The sequence below is a fragment of the Apodemus sylvaticus genome, chromosome 17 (genome assembly GCF_947179515.1).
Source record: "Apodemus sylvaticus chromosome 17, mApoSyl1.1, whole genome shotgun sequence".
Classification (NCBI taxonomy): domain Eukaryota; kingdom Metazoa; phylum Chordata; class Mammalia; order Rodentia; family Muridae; genus Apodemus; species Apodemus sylvaticus.
Genome location: NC_067488.1, coordinates 62064048 through 62081804, shown reverse-complemented (window position 1 = coordinate 62081804; position 17757 = coordinate 62064048). Strand labels below are relative to the sequence as shown.

At 41.0% G+C, this 17757-nt stretch overlaps 1 protein-coding gene across 1 annotated transcript in view; it reads left to right on the top strand.

Moving 5' to 3' along the window:
• Nucleotides 1-17757, top strand: part of Yaf2 (YY1 associated factor 2) — a 52270-nt gene that overhangs the window by 985 nt on the left and 33528 nt on the right. The gene's annotated exons all lie outside the window — the stretch shown is intronic.

Sequence of the window (17757 nt, the reverse complement as noted above, 5' to 3'; positions counted from 1 at the left end):
GGTCAGGCCGAGGTTTTGCGTCTGCTGGTTTTTTTTTTTTTTGTTGTTGTTGTTCTGTTTCTGTAATATTTTACAATTAAGTAGTTAGGAGGTGAACCCAGTGAAGCAGTTTTACTCCAGTGCCTGGATAGCTTTACACAAACGAGATTACACGATCTTTGTCTGTTTCTGGCCTTAAATTTGTTGTACGGTTTAGACATATAGTATTATGTCTTTAGAAAAAAAAACATTTAAAAGAGTTAAATCTAGGAAATTCAAACTCAGCCGCATTCTTGATCTGTCTCCACTTGGTCATATATCCCTCGCAGGAAGGCAGCCTTTAAATACACTTCTGAGAGTCCTGTGATTTGTAGCGATATTTAAGTAAGGAATTTATTTTGTTGCTATGAAGCCCATTAAAATACAAATTATCACAGAACATGGGAAATTTTCTGTTTGAAACAGAGGGCCTGCATAATTTTTTGACATTATAAATAGTTATTTCTAAAAATGAGGTATCCTGGTTTTTAAATTCGGTTTATAGGATTTTACTAACATTGTAAGTATAGAGACATGTTAGGATTTTATTGTTTCTACAATACTGGTTGCTTTTGACATACCTGTCTTATAAATCTCAATAGGTTTTTACTTGGAATTCTCATTTACATTGAATACAATATCTTCAGCATTTCCTGGTGTCTATTAAAAAGCAAGGTTTTAAATACCTTTTAAGTTCAGGGAAAGATTCTAAGGTACTACTTGCTATTTTTAGACTGGTGTTTTTTAAGTGTTTTGAAAAGCACAGTGTATATGTCTAAGGATGGAAATGACTTAGTGTGTAATATGTATTTGTGAATGAGCAATGGAGATCATTTGACTTGATTTTTCCGGGCAGTTGTTTGAAGTAGAGACTATTCCTTCAGTCCTAATCTTTGCCACTCTATTACTGCTTTTGCTTTTTTTGCTTTTGCTTTTCCTTCTATTCTCTCATACTTTTAGAAGAACACTGGATTAGAAGAGCCTATTTGTTTATTTGCAGGGACAGCAAGGATGGGGGGGGGGGAAGCTGGTGTTCTGCGCCACAGCCAGTTTTGGGGTTAGAGGAACCCTGAGAAGTAGAGTAGGTTGTGACACTCAGAAGAGAAGCACCAGGCAGAATCCTGACACCTAGAAGAAGAAGAAGAAGGATTGTAGTACACAGGGGAGTTGGCCCACAGCAGAAGTGGGCCTGCTTTAACAAGGTCTGAGGCCCACCTGCAGGTCCCCCCACACACATTTTTTTTTACCAGTCCATCTGAGCTCTTGTAGATCCAGTTTTTAGTGGTGGAAACATTACTTGAGGAGGACTGAGAGAAGCCTGATCATTTGGATTGAAACTGAAGAGGCTCTGGGCCACTCACCAGAAGTCTAGGGGACACTCTGTTCCTGAAAGTAAGTGTCATGCACTGGGACACTCTCAGCGCCTTCCTCTCTCTGAATTGCCTCTTGACTTTGCCCCTGAATTAACTTTAGGAGCTCTCAGTTCTCTGCTGTCTGCGACATTGCCATCTGCGTTTTCTGAAACTGAGTGACATCGTGTTTGGATGGAACAGTAGAGCAGGCGTTGTTAATAAGTAGATGTTGGTTACATGCAGAGTGTGTCCTTACAGGAATGACAGGAAAGCAGGATGAAGGACCAGGGAGCACGGAAGGAAGTTCCCCTAGCTGACGTGTTTGTTAGCAGAGAGAATTTAAAGAGTAAGGCTGGCAAGAAGGAAAGCGCAGCAGGCAGCTGCAGCACAGCACACAGGGACACGGCTCGCTTGTGACTTGTTTGTGTGACCACAGCCAGCATCTGGATCCCTTGGGTCAGAGCGACCTCTGAACTGAATCTGTTTTCCTTGCCAAACTTGAAGCCAAGCCTAAGCTAGTCTAGATGTCTGAAACCTTTTCTTCCTTATAGAAGATGGGTTCATAGTGTTTCCTTAAATATTTTACTGGAATGGGTGAATATTTATCTATGTGTACATACATATGTAATTTTTAACTAAAGCACCGGATTCAGATGCTCTGTATTGGAAGAGATGATTACTTCCTTTGGCTGCATCTTTGGTAGGTATGCCATTGTTCAGAATGAGGCTATATTCATACAGTGTGTGCCACAATAAAATGTCACTGACATAGCTTTAATTCCTCAGTTAATAAATTATATCCTAAATATTTATGCCATTTTTGTCATTGGATTTCATTTTGTATTTGATGGCTTTAGTTTAAATTTGATTAATCCTTTAAAAAAATCTAGACTATAAACAAGATACTTCAAGGATATTAAATTTCTATATTATGCTTTTATGAGAAACAATGATAAATGTAAAACAAAACAACACCCCCACCCAAAAAACAAAAACAAAAAACAAACAAAAAAACCCAGGATTCTTTTGAGTCAGCCTTGGCCTGTAGTTCAGGCTAACTTTGAACATACACCATTCCTCTTGCTGTCGGCTTCTGAGTGCTGGGATTACAGGTATGAGCCACCCCAGATAGGGAGTATTTTAAAAAGCAAAAGCAAAATAAAGACTAATAAGATAAAAACAAAACAAAAATGTTGTCAGAGATTTATAGCTTGCTTTTGTTTTAAATTCAGTAAGTATAATAATGTAAGACTTTAGGAAATAAACTATTCAGTTTCATAGAAAGGTATGTATTTTGTATTGCCTGTGAAGGTATTGCTGGGTGATTGAATTAAGATGAGTATCTTCATGTAGGAATAGAAAATTACTTTCTTGCTTAATTTGGATAGCAGATAGTTAGAACTAGAGGTGACGACACTGGTAGCTTTGGTTTTGAGCTATGATCTGAATGAGAGCTGTTGAGTTCTAGTCATTCAGACAGTCAAGCATAACAGGTAATGCAGTTTTTTAAGGATAGATTTCTCCTTGGATCCATTTGGGGAGATAAGGAAAAGATGTCACAGTAGAAAAAGTGTTAGTTTTTATGGTAGGTGAGTTTGGTAACAGGATCATACCTCATTTGAACCATTCAGCAAAGTTTCTGTAGTATATTTGGTTATACAAAATCTGAGTTAGGTACTCACTATAGAGGAAATTTTTTTTTTTTTTTTTTTTTGCTTTTGGTAATGTTTTTATGGATGAGAAACACTTTAGCATGTATACAATTTTATAATCGAGGGCCTGGGAAGGTGGGTCATTGGCTAAGGGCACCAGGTACCCAGCACTCATGTGGCAGCTAACAGCTGACAATAATTCCAGTTGTAGAGGCTGTGATGGACTCTTCTGGCCTCTGCTAGTAACAGGCACATACATGTAAGTGCAAGCAAAATACTCATACACATAAATGAGTAAATAAAAATAAATTCCTTATGAGCTATGCTTTTATTATGTCTTTAGTGTAAGTTGAAGAGATGACAACTTCCTATTAAAATATATGTAGGCTTTCTAGATAGCACAGTATTATGGTTCGGGGCTGATTGATGGCAGCAAGTTATTTCAGTTTCTGTAAAGTAGGAATAAATTTTAAAGTACACATTTTGAAGAAACCATAATGCAGCCAGTTATTACCAGGTGAAAATCTTTACAGTGTACCTGCGATCTGTCGCAGTGGCTGTTTGTTAGTTTGAGGTTTGGCACCAGATGGAGAATAAGAGAGGCGCGACAAGGGCCGTCCGTGCAGGTGTCTGGGCTGTCTTTTGAAGTACAGTCCTGATCCCCACTACTTGGAAAGCAGCTGTATTTGTTATTTAGGGACTTGTCCTTGAGGGTTTATTCTCTGTCTCGGGTTAAAGAACTCATGCAAGTTTATTGATTAGAGGGAAATTGTGAGAGGGTAAGTGTTTGGATAGTATCTCGTGATGATTTCACAGATCATCAAAGGAGGAACCGTGGGAGCTGTGAGCACTTTTACAAGTAGAAATGTCTAGGCTGTTTTCCTAACAGCACTAATCTGTCAGTTGTTCTTTTCACTGTTGACCGTGGTAAAGAGTACAGTGGGAAGGAAAAGTGTCCATCTAGTGTGCGCCAAGGCAGAGGCACTGCTGCCAGTATTTCAGCGTACCCTTCCCCACCTAGTGAAAGTCCACCCCAGTGTCACCTGAGAGGCCTTTCGAAGCAGGACACGAGGCTGGTTTCATCAGGTCTTTGCTCCTAGTAGTCTGACGAAATGGGAAGTACGTACAAAGCACTTGTGCTGAAGGCCACCTACAGTGGGTGGTGGCCAAGGGGGGGGGACACTTGTGCTGCCTCTGCCACAAGTTGAACTGGCTGTCTTTATTTTCATGAAACATTGTTTTCATTTGAAAGGCTACCTGGAAAGTCATAATTATTCAGATGTGAATTCTATACATATTCTCTGAAAGTGAATTCAGTTAAGTCTGTTACTTCTAAGAGAAAAACAATATTAACAGTATTTTTTATCAGTGATATAAGTCAAGTGTAAACTATAATTTTGAAAACCCATAATCACAGTACTGACCTTTGTGCTTCTCATTTTATTTTTGTATGTACCACTTTTACTTTTTGCTTTTCTCCATATATATTTTTTTTCTGGTAAGATTGGTGTTGATACCTGTAAATGTAACTTATGATATTTTCATGAAATGTCTCCACGTTTGGAAGATCTATATAATTTAGTGAGCTGTTACTTTCTGATAATGCAGTGTGTAGTGTTAAAGAGCCATGCATAGATAACCAAAGCACAAAGCAAAAAGGGTTTTAAGGAAATATCTTAAAATTTAGCTGATGTGGTTTTAGGTTTCACATTGCAGCTAAACTTTAAGAACAGACTCCTTGGTAAGAAGAATATCCATAGTTATGTGAAGGACCATTGAGGCTGGGGCGTGGGGGCATGTGCTTGTTGGTCTGTGCCTTGGAAGCAGAGGCAGGCATATTGCAAGTTTGAGGTAAGCCTGGGCTACAGTGTAAGACACTGTCTTTGCAAAAAGAAAAGAAAAAAAAAAAACCCTTTTCTTTTTTTACCATACCTGTTAGAGTCTAAGTATATTCCATATTTTTGGGCCAAGATAACAGAGTACAAAAGAATTAAATGCATAAATATAACAGAACACACTTTGATTAAGTAGATTTGGGAAGCTTTCAAAAAAAAGCACTGTGCACAAAGTTATTGTTATTTTGGAAAATGCAGAGATTTCCTCTCTTATAGGGACTGTGTCATTTAACTCAAGTGTGCTGTGTTTAGAATGGACTCGCAGATCTGCATTATGTGCTTGTTTGGTCTCTGCAGTGCAATGCAAGGTCTGCAGAGTCGTGAGGCAGAGCTTTGCCCGAGCTGTGCTCTCAGGGTTTATACATAGATGAGATCGCATAAGCAGAAGCTTGAGAGATGCCTCAGAGGTTAAGAGCACTGGCTGCTCTTCCAGAGGATCATGATTCAATTCCCAGAACCTCCTACATAGCTGCTTGCTTATTTATTTATTTATTTATTTATTTAGTATCTTCATTTACATTGCCAATGGTGGAACCTTTCCCAATTTCTCCCCCAAAAGCCCCCCTCACCAAAGATTCCCTACCCCTCCTCCATGTATATGACCCTCTACCCGACAACCACCTCCTCCGTTCGTTTCCCTTTGTTGGGGCCTCTATTAAGCCTTTACCTGACCAAAGACCACTCCTCCCACTGACACCCAACAAGGTATTCCTCTACCACATTTTTTGGCTGGAACCATGTGTACCCCTTGGTTGATAGTTCAGTCCCTGAGAGTCTTGGGTTTCTGGGTGTCCGAAGTCATTGTTCTTCCCATGGGGCTATAAACCTCTTCAGTTCTTCTGGACTACCCTCCAGATCCTCCGTTGGGGACCCTAAGCCCAGTCCAATAGTTGGTTGCTAGTTTCTGCCTCTGTATTTGTAAGGCTCTGGCAGGGCCCCTCTGGAGACAGCCATGGCATGCTCCTTTTGGTACACGCTTCTTGTCATAGTGCTGGGGTTTGGTGACTGTTTATAGGATGAATCCCCAGGTAGGGCAGTTGCTGGGTGGCCTTTACTTCAGACTTTGCTCCACACATTGCCTCCCTTATTGCTCCTGTAGTATTATGTTCCCTTTCTCAGAGGAACCATAGCACCCTCACTTAAGTCCTCACTTAAGTCCTCCTTCTTGAGCTTCCTTGTGCTGGGTGAATTGTAAATTGTTTACTTTGAGCTTTTGGACTAGCATCTGCTTATTACTGAGTGCATACCATGTATGTTCTTTTGTGACTGGGTTACCTCACTCAGGATGACACTTTCTAGTTCCATCCATTTACCTAAGAATTTCATGAATTCACAAACCTTGAACACATGGGCACAGGGGAAAAGTTTCTGAACAGAACACCAATGGCTTATGCTCTAAGAACAAGAATTGACAAATGGGACCTCATAAAACTGCAAAGCTTCTGTAAGGCAAAGGACATAGTCAACCAATTGGGAAAAGATCTTTACTAACCCTACATCTGATAGAGGGCTAATATCCAACGTATACAAAGAACTCAAGAAGTTAGTCTCCAGAGAATCAAATAACCCTATTAAAAATGTGGTGCAGAGCTAAACAGGGAATTCTCAACTGAGGAATCTCAAATGACTCTAAAGCACCTAAAGAAATGTTCAGCATCCTTAGTTATCAGGGAAATGCAAATCAAAACAACACTGAGATTCCACCTCATACCAGTCAGAATGGCTAAGATGAAAAACTCAGGGGACAGCAGATGCTGGACAGGATGTGAGGAAAGAGGAACACTTCTCCATTGTTGGTGGGATTGCAAGCTAGTAAAACCACTCTGGAAATCAGTTTGGCTATTCCTCAGAAAATTAGACATAGTACTACCTGTGGACCTAGCTATACCATTCCTGGGCGTATACCCAGAAGGTGCTCCTACATGTAATAAGGACACATCCTCCACTATGTTCATAGCTGCCTTATTTATAATAGCTAGAAGCTGGAAAGAACCCAGATGTCCTTCAACAGAGAAATGGATACAGAAACTGTGGTATATATACACAATGGAGTACTATTCAGCTACATAGCTGCTTATAACTGTCCATATCTCCCATCTCAGGGTGATCTGATGCCCTCTTCTGATCTCTGTAGGCATTGCAAGCATGTGGTGCACATACAGACATGCAGGCAAACACTCATAGGCATACAATAAAAATAAATTTAAATCTTCACAAAAACCACATAGCCATGTGAGATCCTGAGACTAAAAACTGAACTGCTAGGCAGTTTTACATGCTTGGGTTTCTCTTCCTGAAGTAGGCTGACTTGAACAGGTATGCTTTCTCCTCCTTATTTAGTATGATAACTGATTGCCTACCTTATTGCTAAACCTTGTTGCCTTGATTTCAGTCTTCTTCTAGTGTCACCTTCTTGGTCTTTTTTGGTAGCTTTTGTTTTTGAATGAAAATATTCTTTCCTTGATGTCACAAACACTTTTTTCCTAGTAAGTCTCTGAAATTAATTTTTGCCTAGTCATACCTGACTTTTCTGCGTTCCTTCCCTTGAATGTGGCAGAACCTTCTCTCTTACCTAAGCTTGTCTTCATTGTCTCAACTGTGACCCTAATTTACTGGGATTCTTCATGTACTATCGTTCATGGGTTGTCTCAGGTCCTTTGTCTAGTTTCTGTAGTCACAGTTCAGAATCCTGTGCTATTTCTTTCCTGAGATATTAGACTAATTGCCTTCTTTCTCAAAATGCTGCATACATATTTTTAAAATCCTACATAGTATTGTTCCTTGTATATTTAATAAATGCTGAGCCTCAAAGCACTGTGCTTGGGTGCTCTGGGCTATTCCTAGGCAATTTCTGTGTGCCTCAGATAGGGAGACAAAGGCAGACCAAGAAATGGTTCTGCCCCACACCAGCTTGGGAACCAGTAAGTTTAACTGGGGTTTCTTAGAAGAGGAGCAGGCACCATCCAAGAAGAGTCTTCTTTCTGCCAGTTTGTATATTTCATAGAGGAGAAGGAGTGACTTGTGCACCTTTTTAAATGCCTGTACTTTCTCTCCTTGCAGTTAGGAAATGTCTTGTGCAGCCACACTGATTTCAAGATGGCAGTGGCTGGAGAATAGAGTTCCTCAACATTCTAGTCTTTTCTCTGGCTCCTTTTCATTTTTTGTGGTCCTTTTTCCATATGATCCCTGAGCTTTGATATAAGATTATTTCTCTCATTTAGGGTGGAGCATTGTGCTATTGTCGATGGTAAGAGTCACTTATCCTTAGCGCTTTGATGGCTGTGAGTCTCTGCAGTAATCACTGACCCTATAAAATGAAGCTTGCTGGGCCCAAACCAACAACAGTAGTAACCCATGGGAATAAAGGCAGAAGGCAGTTTGATAGGTTTTGCTAAATGGATATACTGGAGAAGAGAGTTCCTTAACATTCATCCATTCATCTAGCATCGTACCCATTTAGTAAAAACACCAGCAGTAACTTCTCCAGCATTCTCTATTCTCCAGCATTCCCAGCCTCCGACTCTTGTCCTGCCTAATAAGTACTTTCAATCATGAGTTCCTTCCAGTAGACTAGGTCTCAGAAGGTAGTTGAGTATACTCATACCAGTCATGGTACTGTTGCACCACCAGTGGGCACATCGTGCCTGGCATACTGTTGGCTTTAACATGAGGGTACATGCTGGATAAGGCCATTGGCAACAATTCTTCATCAGCCTTCACACTACCCTTCTCTACTACAAATCGTAGCTAGTAAGAAGTATGCTTTGAACTAGCTTTTCTCCATGTCCTGGAACCAAAGTTCTTCCAGTAACCGTAAGGCTTCTAGAAGAGGTTCTTTTTTTTCTTCTTTCATCCATGCAGTGTCCCTTTATGCAAATTTTTTAACCATTGTTTTAACATTTATAGGCACAGGTAGTTGTAGAATTTTTTTTCTGTCATCCTGTTGGCTGTTATTGGCACCTGAAACTAGCCATAAACTTAAGAATTTCATAGTGTCCCTGACCCATGCACTTTATGTGAATTGATTTTCTTATTTGTGCTTTTAGGTGCTCTTACATGTTTTCAAGATGCTTCTTTAACTCCATGTGACATTCCATGTGGCTTTCTGTAACTGAGGGGAAGCCAGTGCCAGTGGATCTTCTGTGCTAAGAAGCTCATGCTAGGAGGAACACATTGGCAGTGGGCTGCAGTCGGCAGGCAGGATGCCGTCACTCCCATGGGCTGTGGGATAGAGCAGACCCTCAGATGACACTGCCTCTTTGTAACCCACTGTGGTGGTTGTTAGATAGAGCAGACTCTCAGGTGACACTGCCTGTTTGTCTGTGATCCACAGTCATGGCTGTTGGATAGAGCAGACCCTCAGGTGACACTGTCTGTCTGTGTCCCACAGTGTTGCTGTGCATCCCTAACCCTCATCCCTGCCTCCTTTTCAGTTGCTGAGAAGACTGACTTAAAGCAGTTGGGAGGAAGGGGGTTACTGTGCTTCACAAGTCAGAGTCTGCCATTGAGGGAGCCTGGAGGCAGGAGCTGCACCTTGGAAGACTGCAGCTTGCTGTCTGGTCCCTCAGTCTTGTTCTGCTACTTTCCTTTTGGAACCCAGGACCTCTGCCCAGGGGTGGCTGGCACTGCCCACTGTGGGCTGAGCCCTCTGATATCAGTTAGCAGTTAAGAAAATACCCCACAGACATGCCCACAGGCCAGTTGCCCCCCGAATGACTTTCCTCATTTCCCATCAGGCCTTGGTAGAGTTAGCTCTAGTGCTCAGGAGCTGTGCTTCTGCTTGCCACCAAGGCTCTAAGGAGGTGGTGCTGCCAGTTGCTTTGTCATTGGCTGCACATAGCTGTTGAAAGGTCCCAAACTGAGAGAACAGTTTGTGCTCCCTGAGGGTGGGGGTGAGGGTGGGGATACTTGCCCACTTGGACAAGTTAAATCTATCTTGTGGATAAATCTTATTTATCCTTTATGTCTTCATTATAGCTTTCCAGAGGCTCACAAATATACAGAATGGTTATGGGCACTTCCCCTAGAAACTAGCACAACAGAAATCGTGCCATATATGATTTTGAGCGGCACCTAAACATGTTTGAGTGGTTTACAAACATAACTCAGTTCTAGGAAATCTGATGACCTTTTCTGACCTTTCCTGGCACAGCCCTCACATGCTGCACACACATGCACACAGGAAAACATGCAACATAAGTAGTAAGCAGTGGCTTTTGCTCTTCAGGGAGACAGTTGAAGAGCTTCTTGCCAGGTTAGTTTTTAGTGACCATTAGTGGGTCTGGCAGTAGGAATTCAGTCAAAGCATTTCTACTATTAATTGGTACTTTACCGTGGACACATAGACAGTCTGTTCCCATGTAGTCTTCCATTTGTCAGTCTTCCCTATGTGTCTGGGAAGGAGGAGTGACGACCGTTTGGTCACAGTCTCAGATCTAGAGCTGCAGCCAGGCTGTCTGACTGTGCTCGGTCAGCTCATTCTTGCTTCTTTGGGAGAGAGTTTCTCAAACGAGCTTGCTAAGACTTTGCGTGTCTCTCCTTTCTTCAGGGTTGGCTGGAGTGCCATCACACTTATGTGTGATCAAGGAATGATCAAGGGTCAAGCTGACATTTGAGGATTTAAACCAAAGGCTTCATCTGAATCCTTGAACCAAAATCATATTTTCCCTTAAATTATTCCATTTAAAGTTTGTAATGAAATGTTGTATCATTGTGGTTTTTAAGTATTCACTTAATCAAATATTTGTTGAACATCTACAGTGTTTGATTCTTAGACTTTTACTTTCTATTGTTACGTAAATTGTTCTGTGACTGACAGTCATCTGCTTTGAAAGATTCTGTAGATATACCAATTTTTAAAAAATTGTAGAATTAGAATCTTAGGGGTTGGAAGGAATCTTTAAAGAACCTCCAAAATGCATGCGCATTTCCTGGGACACACTAGTTATGATTGCTTGATACCCTACGAGGGCTCAGGCATCCTGCAGCGTGAAGAAGACTGTCAAGAGATTTGTAGTAGGATTTTGTTGTTCAGCTTCTTAAATAAGTTGAAGACACTGCTGTTGGCAGGCCGCCTTGGGGTCTCAGTTATATTCAGAGGAGTTTGTTAGTCAACTTCTAAAGAACTAAGGGGCAATGTTGTCTGAAATCTGATAGAATGAGGTCTCTAATGTTTTGTTTTGTTTTTTTTTGAGACAGTGTTCCTCTGTGTAGCTCTGGCTGTCCTGGAGCTCACTCTGTAGACCAGGCTGGCCTCAAACTCAGAAATCTTCCTGCCTCTGCCTCTGCCTCTGCCTCCCAGAGTGCTGGGATTACAGGCGTGCGCCACCACCGCCCGGAATGTTTCTGTTTTCTTGTGCTGTTTTCTTTGGACTTGAGGCTCTAGTCTAATATGTTGGTGGTGATGGTGATGGTGGGGAGATAGACCAGACCAATAACTAGTTAATTTGAGATTAAAGTATCTGGAGGTCTAGGACCGTTTCTGTCTAGCTAAGGTAGAATTTAAACTCCCTACCAAGCATTTCTTGCAATTTTCTTCATACCTAGATGTAGTTATACATCTTGTTAACATCTAACATAAAACATACTTCCTATAAATGGGAACTAAAGAGCAGCACATGATGGTACATGTCTGTCATGCTAGTGTGTGGGAAGATGAGGAGGAGGATTGTTTGGACCAATCACATTTATTTTAGATAAAGCATGATCATTTTTTTGTGCTATGTCAGTGTCTAACACATAATACTTTTTGTTTGTTTGTTTGTTTTTGCTTTTCAAGACAGGGTTTCTCTGTGAAGGCCTGAATCTCACTCTATAAACTTGTAGACCAGTCTGGCCTTAAACTCAGAGATCTGCCTATCTCTGCCACTCAAAGTACTGAGATTAAAGGCCTGTGTACGCACAAATACCCAGCTCACATAGGAAATTCTAATCTTAGCAGAAGTCTTAGCAGGTCTTCTAAACCAGCAGGGAAGGGCTCTAGCTATGTTCAAGGTGAAAATAGTTGCAGGCTGTTGAGAGGTCTTTGAGGCTGGTGGTAGCATGTATACTTTTTTCTTTTTAAAATTTTTATGTCTTTAGTAAAATACGAAAATCAAACGTAGGGAACTTGAACTTGAGTTCTCTGCATTTAGCAGCATGGTGTTTATAAAGTTTAGACTGTGGAGCTCTCCTCTTGTATTTGAATATGTCTTGGCTGGATTTGTGTGTCAACCTGAGACAAGCTAGAGTCATCAGAAAGGAAGGAGCCTCAGTTGAGGAAATGCCTCCATGATGAATGGGGGAGTGTTAACCTTTTGTGGGTGGTACTATCTCTGGGCTGGTGGTCCTGGGTTCTATATTCAGTACATGTGAAGCAAGCTGGTAAGCCTCAACTCTCCATGGCCTCTGCGTCAGCTCCTGCTTCCAGGATTCTGTGCTGTTTGAGTTCCTGTCCAGACTTCATTTGGAGAGGAACAGCAAATATAAGCTGAATAAGCCCTTTCCTCCCAGCTGGCTTTCGGTCATAATGTTTTGTTATAACTATGGAAACCTTAAGGCAGAATGCTTTTGTTTGCTTGTTTGCTTGCTTGCTTTTTCTGTGGCAAACTTTCTAATTTGTTTTTATTTTACCATTTTCTGAGTAATAGTTCTTCCCACTTTTAAGATGGAGATTATACTTTTTTCACAGTTTTAAGTGAAAGTAATGGCTAAAAAGTGTTAACTAAAGCCATCAAATATGTAATTGCTGATACAGTAATAGTCTTGATTGTAAAATATTTGGATTCCAGTATGCTTACCCACAATATCAGAACAAAAAATGTAGTTCCTAATAAAAATCATCTTTTCTAAATAGCTTCAGCCATATGTTTTAATCCACCTACCCTCTCCCATTACTTAATACCTCCTCTTCCCCTTTCTCCTACGTGTGTGTATATTAGGGGAGGGATAAGCATAAATGAATTAAAAATAGACAAATAAGTGAATTTTCTGGTATATTGTGATGTCAGTTGTAATCTATGTATCTTGACTAGAAGAATAAATTTAACATTTTGCTAAAAAGTATACTAGTAGTGTAGGATGTTAAGCAGTGTGTGCTGAAGTATTAATAAGCAACTAATCTGGAAGCATTCTATGCCAAAGTGATAATTGTATTTTGGAAGGATGTTGGTTTTGTTTCACGGTATCTTCCTAAAGTGTTTAATTCTTAAGGGAATCATTGGTGTGAGAGCCACGGTTTGGTCTAAAGTGGCAGCTTGATGTTGCTCCACCTGGTGTTCTGGTGATGAGGAAGGGCAGTAGCTGGCTACAGTGATGGATGGAGTATGTAATGTCGCCAGTGGCAGAGAGTGTTAATGGAGATCCTCACTGCCAGTCTGCACCGTGCAGAGGAACTGAGAACACTTCATTGAACTGTGGAGGCCTTTATTCTTTATCTGATTCCAGGAGCTCCTGCTGTCCACTTATTTTCTTTTTCTTTCCTTTTTGTTTTAAAGATTTACTTATTTATTTTATGTATATGAGTACATTGTTGCTCTCCTCAGACACACCAGAAGAGAGCATCGGATCCCATTACAGATGGTTATGAGCCATCAGTGAGCAGTCAGTGCTCTCCCAGAGGTTGAGGTATCTCTCCAGCACTTCCACTTTTTTCTAAGGAACATTTATTTCATTTCATTTTGAGTTACATGGGGTGCATCATTATTTTCCCCATTTTACTGCACAAAGGAACTTAGTTTTCTGTGTTTTTTGTTTTGTTTTGTTTTGTTTTTTTTTTTTTTTTTTTTGAGACAGGGTTTCTCTATATAGCCCTGGCTGTCCTGAAACTCACTCTGAAGACCAGGCTGGCCTCGAACTCAGAAATCTGCCTGCCTCTGCCTCCCAAGTGCTGGAATTAAGGTGTGCATCACCACTGCCCGGCTGTGATTTTATTTTTAAGCATTTAAAAAATGTTTTCTTTCACCATCAGTAGCATGTATGATTAGAACCACAGCTAGTAGTGTTTTATTTTGACTTGATCACACTTGTTGGTTAAATCCTAACTACAGAGAACCATTTAGGAGAAGTAATTGCAGTCATCAAGGAAGAGTTAGTCGTGGAATGAGGAACAGAGGCACAGCCAGTGCAGAGGGAAGTGAGTGGAATTTAGGATGTTCAGTGGAAAACTTAGAGGACTTGATTGTTCATTATGGTTATGGGGATAGAAAATTGGGTTGTGTGGAAGAAGGACTCACAAATGGAGTGTGGTTTACTTTTGTGATTGGATAAGTAGATTCTTTGGGGCTGAGTGTCGGGAAGGCAGGATCACGTTTAGCTTTGATAAGCCCCAGCCACCCAGAGGAAGTCTGAAAGGTAGATGTGCGTCTTGTAGAGAAGCTCAGGAGAGAGGAGCCATCAGCCCATTGTGAGGAGGACGAGGACCGCAGAGATGGGGAGCGAGCGAGCCTTCAGAAGACTGTGGAGAAAGGCACTGGTCCTCTCCCTCCAGGGCTAGACGCTGAGCATTCAAGAACAAAGAAGCACAGAAGACTTGGAGGAGGGAACAGTTAGGAGGAAGAAGCCCTGGAGAATGTAAAGTGTTGCAGAAGCAGGATGAGGTGCTTTCCCCATGTTGCTTCATGTAATGGGTCCATGTGCTACACTCACTTACCACGTCAGGGTTCTCAGCTTTTCATGATAATTGCAACAAGTTTGAATTGTATCTGCAAGTTAAATAAGGGAGATTATTAGCTAGCTTTAATGTCCAAAGAAGAATGGTATAATTATTTAGTAATATTTATAGTTTAAAACTATACTTTTTTGGAGGAGGAATTAAATCTATACATTTAAATGTAGGTTTTACTTATAGTTACAGAGTGTAATGTAATTAATGTCCCTAGACTTTGTGTGTTTTGTGTGGATTGTGATGTCAAGTATTTTTTTTTTAATAATAATTAAATAATAAGTAAAGAAGTGTCTCTTTGAAAATATGATCATTTGGGGGGCTGGAGAGATGGCTCAGTGGTTAAGAGCACCGACTCCTCTTCCAGAGGTCTGAGTTCAATTCCCAGCAACCACATGATGGCTCAGAACCATCGTAGTGTGTCTGAAGACAGCTATGGAATATGGGCGCGCGCGCGCGTGCGTGCGTGTGTGTGTGTGTGTGTGTGTGTGTGTGTGTGTGTGTGTGTGTTTGTAAAAGAAAATATGAACAGTTGCATAGCTAATTGTGAGTGAACACGTGTGGCTTGAGGAAGCTCCTCTGTCTTCTTTTAGCCGGAGATGTCCTGAAACTCCTTTGTAGACCAGGCTGGCCTTGAATTTAGAGATTGGCCTACCTGGCTTAGCTACCTCATTTTCTCATTTGAATGTAGGCTTTTTGTTTTGTTTTGTTTAAGGTTAGACTGTTTCTGAGAGGTGGCTTACTGATGAAATGTTTGGTTCTGCTTTGAATACTGAGGGGGGTGACTTTGGTTGATGTGTATTATAATTGTAGAGTGTCAAGATACTATTTTTGAACCTCTAGAATTAGAAATAAAATTCTGCTTGGAAGGGACATAGCTTGGCGGCAGAACATTTGCCTAGCATGTGTGAGGTCTTGGGTCACTTCCTGTTGCCACACACAGAGAACTACTCCATTTTAGTTGAGTTTATGCAGCAACAACAGGTAGCTTTCACTGCCAAATGCAAGTTAGCCTATAGGTTATATTAAAATATTTTGAATGTGCTTAATGAACTTATTTTTAAAATGAATTTAATTATATTTTAAGTTTAGAAGACATAGTTAAATAGAGTCAATATTTGCTTTAAATAAAAATTGGATATTGCTTTACTTGGAATGATGTCTTTTAGCTCTAGGAATATGTAGATAATTACTCCTGTAATCCATATGAATACATGTAAACTCTTGGTGCAGTGAGCTGCCCATTCCTCAGTGAGCCGACGTTAAGGGAGAGGCTGTAACTAACAATATTGATTTAGATGACTCTTAAAAAATATTAATCTGAGCTTGGTGTGATAGTGTACGCTTTTAGTCCCAACACTTGGGAGGCGGAGGCAGATGGATCTCTTGAGTCCCAGGCTAGCCTGGTCTACAGAGTGAGCCCCAGGATATTCAGGGCTACACAGAGAAACCTCATCTCAAACAAACTAAAACCAAACAACAACAACAACCCTAATCTGTACATTATAATTCAAAATGAAGATCTGCTGTCTGTTTCAATAGCAAATACATGAAGGTGGGTACTTGAAGAAAAGAGGCTTGTTGAGTTCTCAGTTTGGTAGACTAAATGTCTACGTCCAGCTTCTGGAAAGAGTAGTCTTTCCATATGTGCCCACATCATCCAGATGTGATGAGCAGGCACAGAGCAGGCCACATGGTAAGTCAGGGAAGAAAGCCCAGCAAGTCAGACTCCTGCTTTGGTAAGAGCCTGCCCTTGTCTCAGATCCCTGGCCTGCTGTGTACATGTGCTCAGGACTCAGTATCACTACAGTGAAGACAGATGTGGTGAGACACTCAAACTACAACCAAACTGTGACACTGGAGTACACCCTGTGGCTATAGTACCCAATTTGAAGGAATTAGTTACTTAAAAATGAAAACATTCGTGATTATTATACTTTAGACTTAGAAAATGGATATAATTTACTCAGAGAAATGTGTACGATAAAATTAAATGTGAATCTAGCAAAAATTTTAGCAAGCTACTAAGAGACTTTGATATTTGTGCCATGTACTAGATACTTCATAACAATATTAAAATATAAGATCTTCATAATCTAAATTTGTTTCTGTGGAGAAATGATTCTATATTATTTTAGTCTTACTTAATTTTACAGATGAGATAGGAAAGCTTACAGACTTTCTTTATTTCCATGGAACGAGGAACAGTGATGCCACAAGGATCTCGGTGGCTGCTGCTGGTGCCCCGTGGGTAAAGTGCTTGCTCAGCATTCACGAAGCCTGGCTCAGTCCCACAAGGCACACACTGGGAGTGGTGACACATAGCTATAGTGCCAAAAGTTTGGAGATGAAGGCAGGGGTATCAGAAGTTGAAGTCTAGCTTGGGCTATATGAAACCTTGTTTCAAAAAGAAACTTCAGAAAGATCTGGAAGGTAGGGAATGGAGTTCAACAGTATGATGGTAAAAGCATTGAAGTGTGTCTATGTTTAGTGCTACAGGGGTGGGACTTGAAGCTATCTCTGCAAATTACAAAATGCACGTGTGAACGTAAAGGCTCTAGGATGGCCCGTGTACATCGAGGAGGAGGTAACAGTCTTCCTGGGGTCTCTTCTTGTGTTTTCAGGTATACAAGGACTTAGATGTTGTTTCTTTTTCCTTCAGTTCCATCCTGCCTGCTTGCCTTTCTTTCTGGAGCTGAGAAACAACTCAGGGCAAGCACTCTAGCCCTGAACTAAATCCCCGACCAGCCTTTTCCCTTTTGAGTCAGTGTCTCACTGACCTGGTGCTTTCCAAGTAAGATAGGGTGGCTAACCATCCAACCTTAGGAATCCTTCTGCCTCTGCCTCCGGCTACCAGGATCCCAAGTGTGGACCACACAGCTAGCTTTTTAAATGTTGCGACGGTCTCTCTGTCCTTGGTATCCTGGAATTGGCTGCGTAAATCAGTCTGGCCATCAATTCACACAGATCCATCTGACACTGTCTCTGACGTCCTGGCACTGAAGGTGTGGACCACCCTGCAGCAGCAACCAGCTGTTTTACATGGGTTGTACAGTCCTTGTACTTGTAAAGCAAGCGTGGGTACTAAGCTACCTTTCCAGGCCTCTCTTCTTCCTCCTTTTGATTAGAATTTTTCTTTAAATGATGGACATGTTGGTACAAGTATTTAAGGACAAAAAATTAATTAACATTGTTATTTT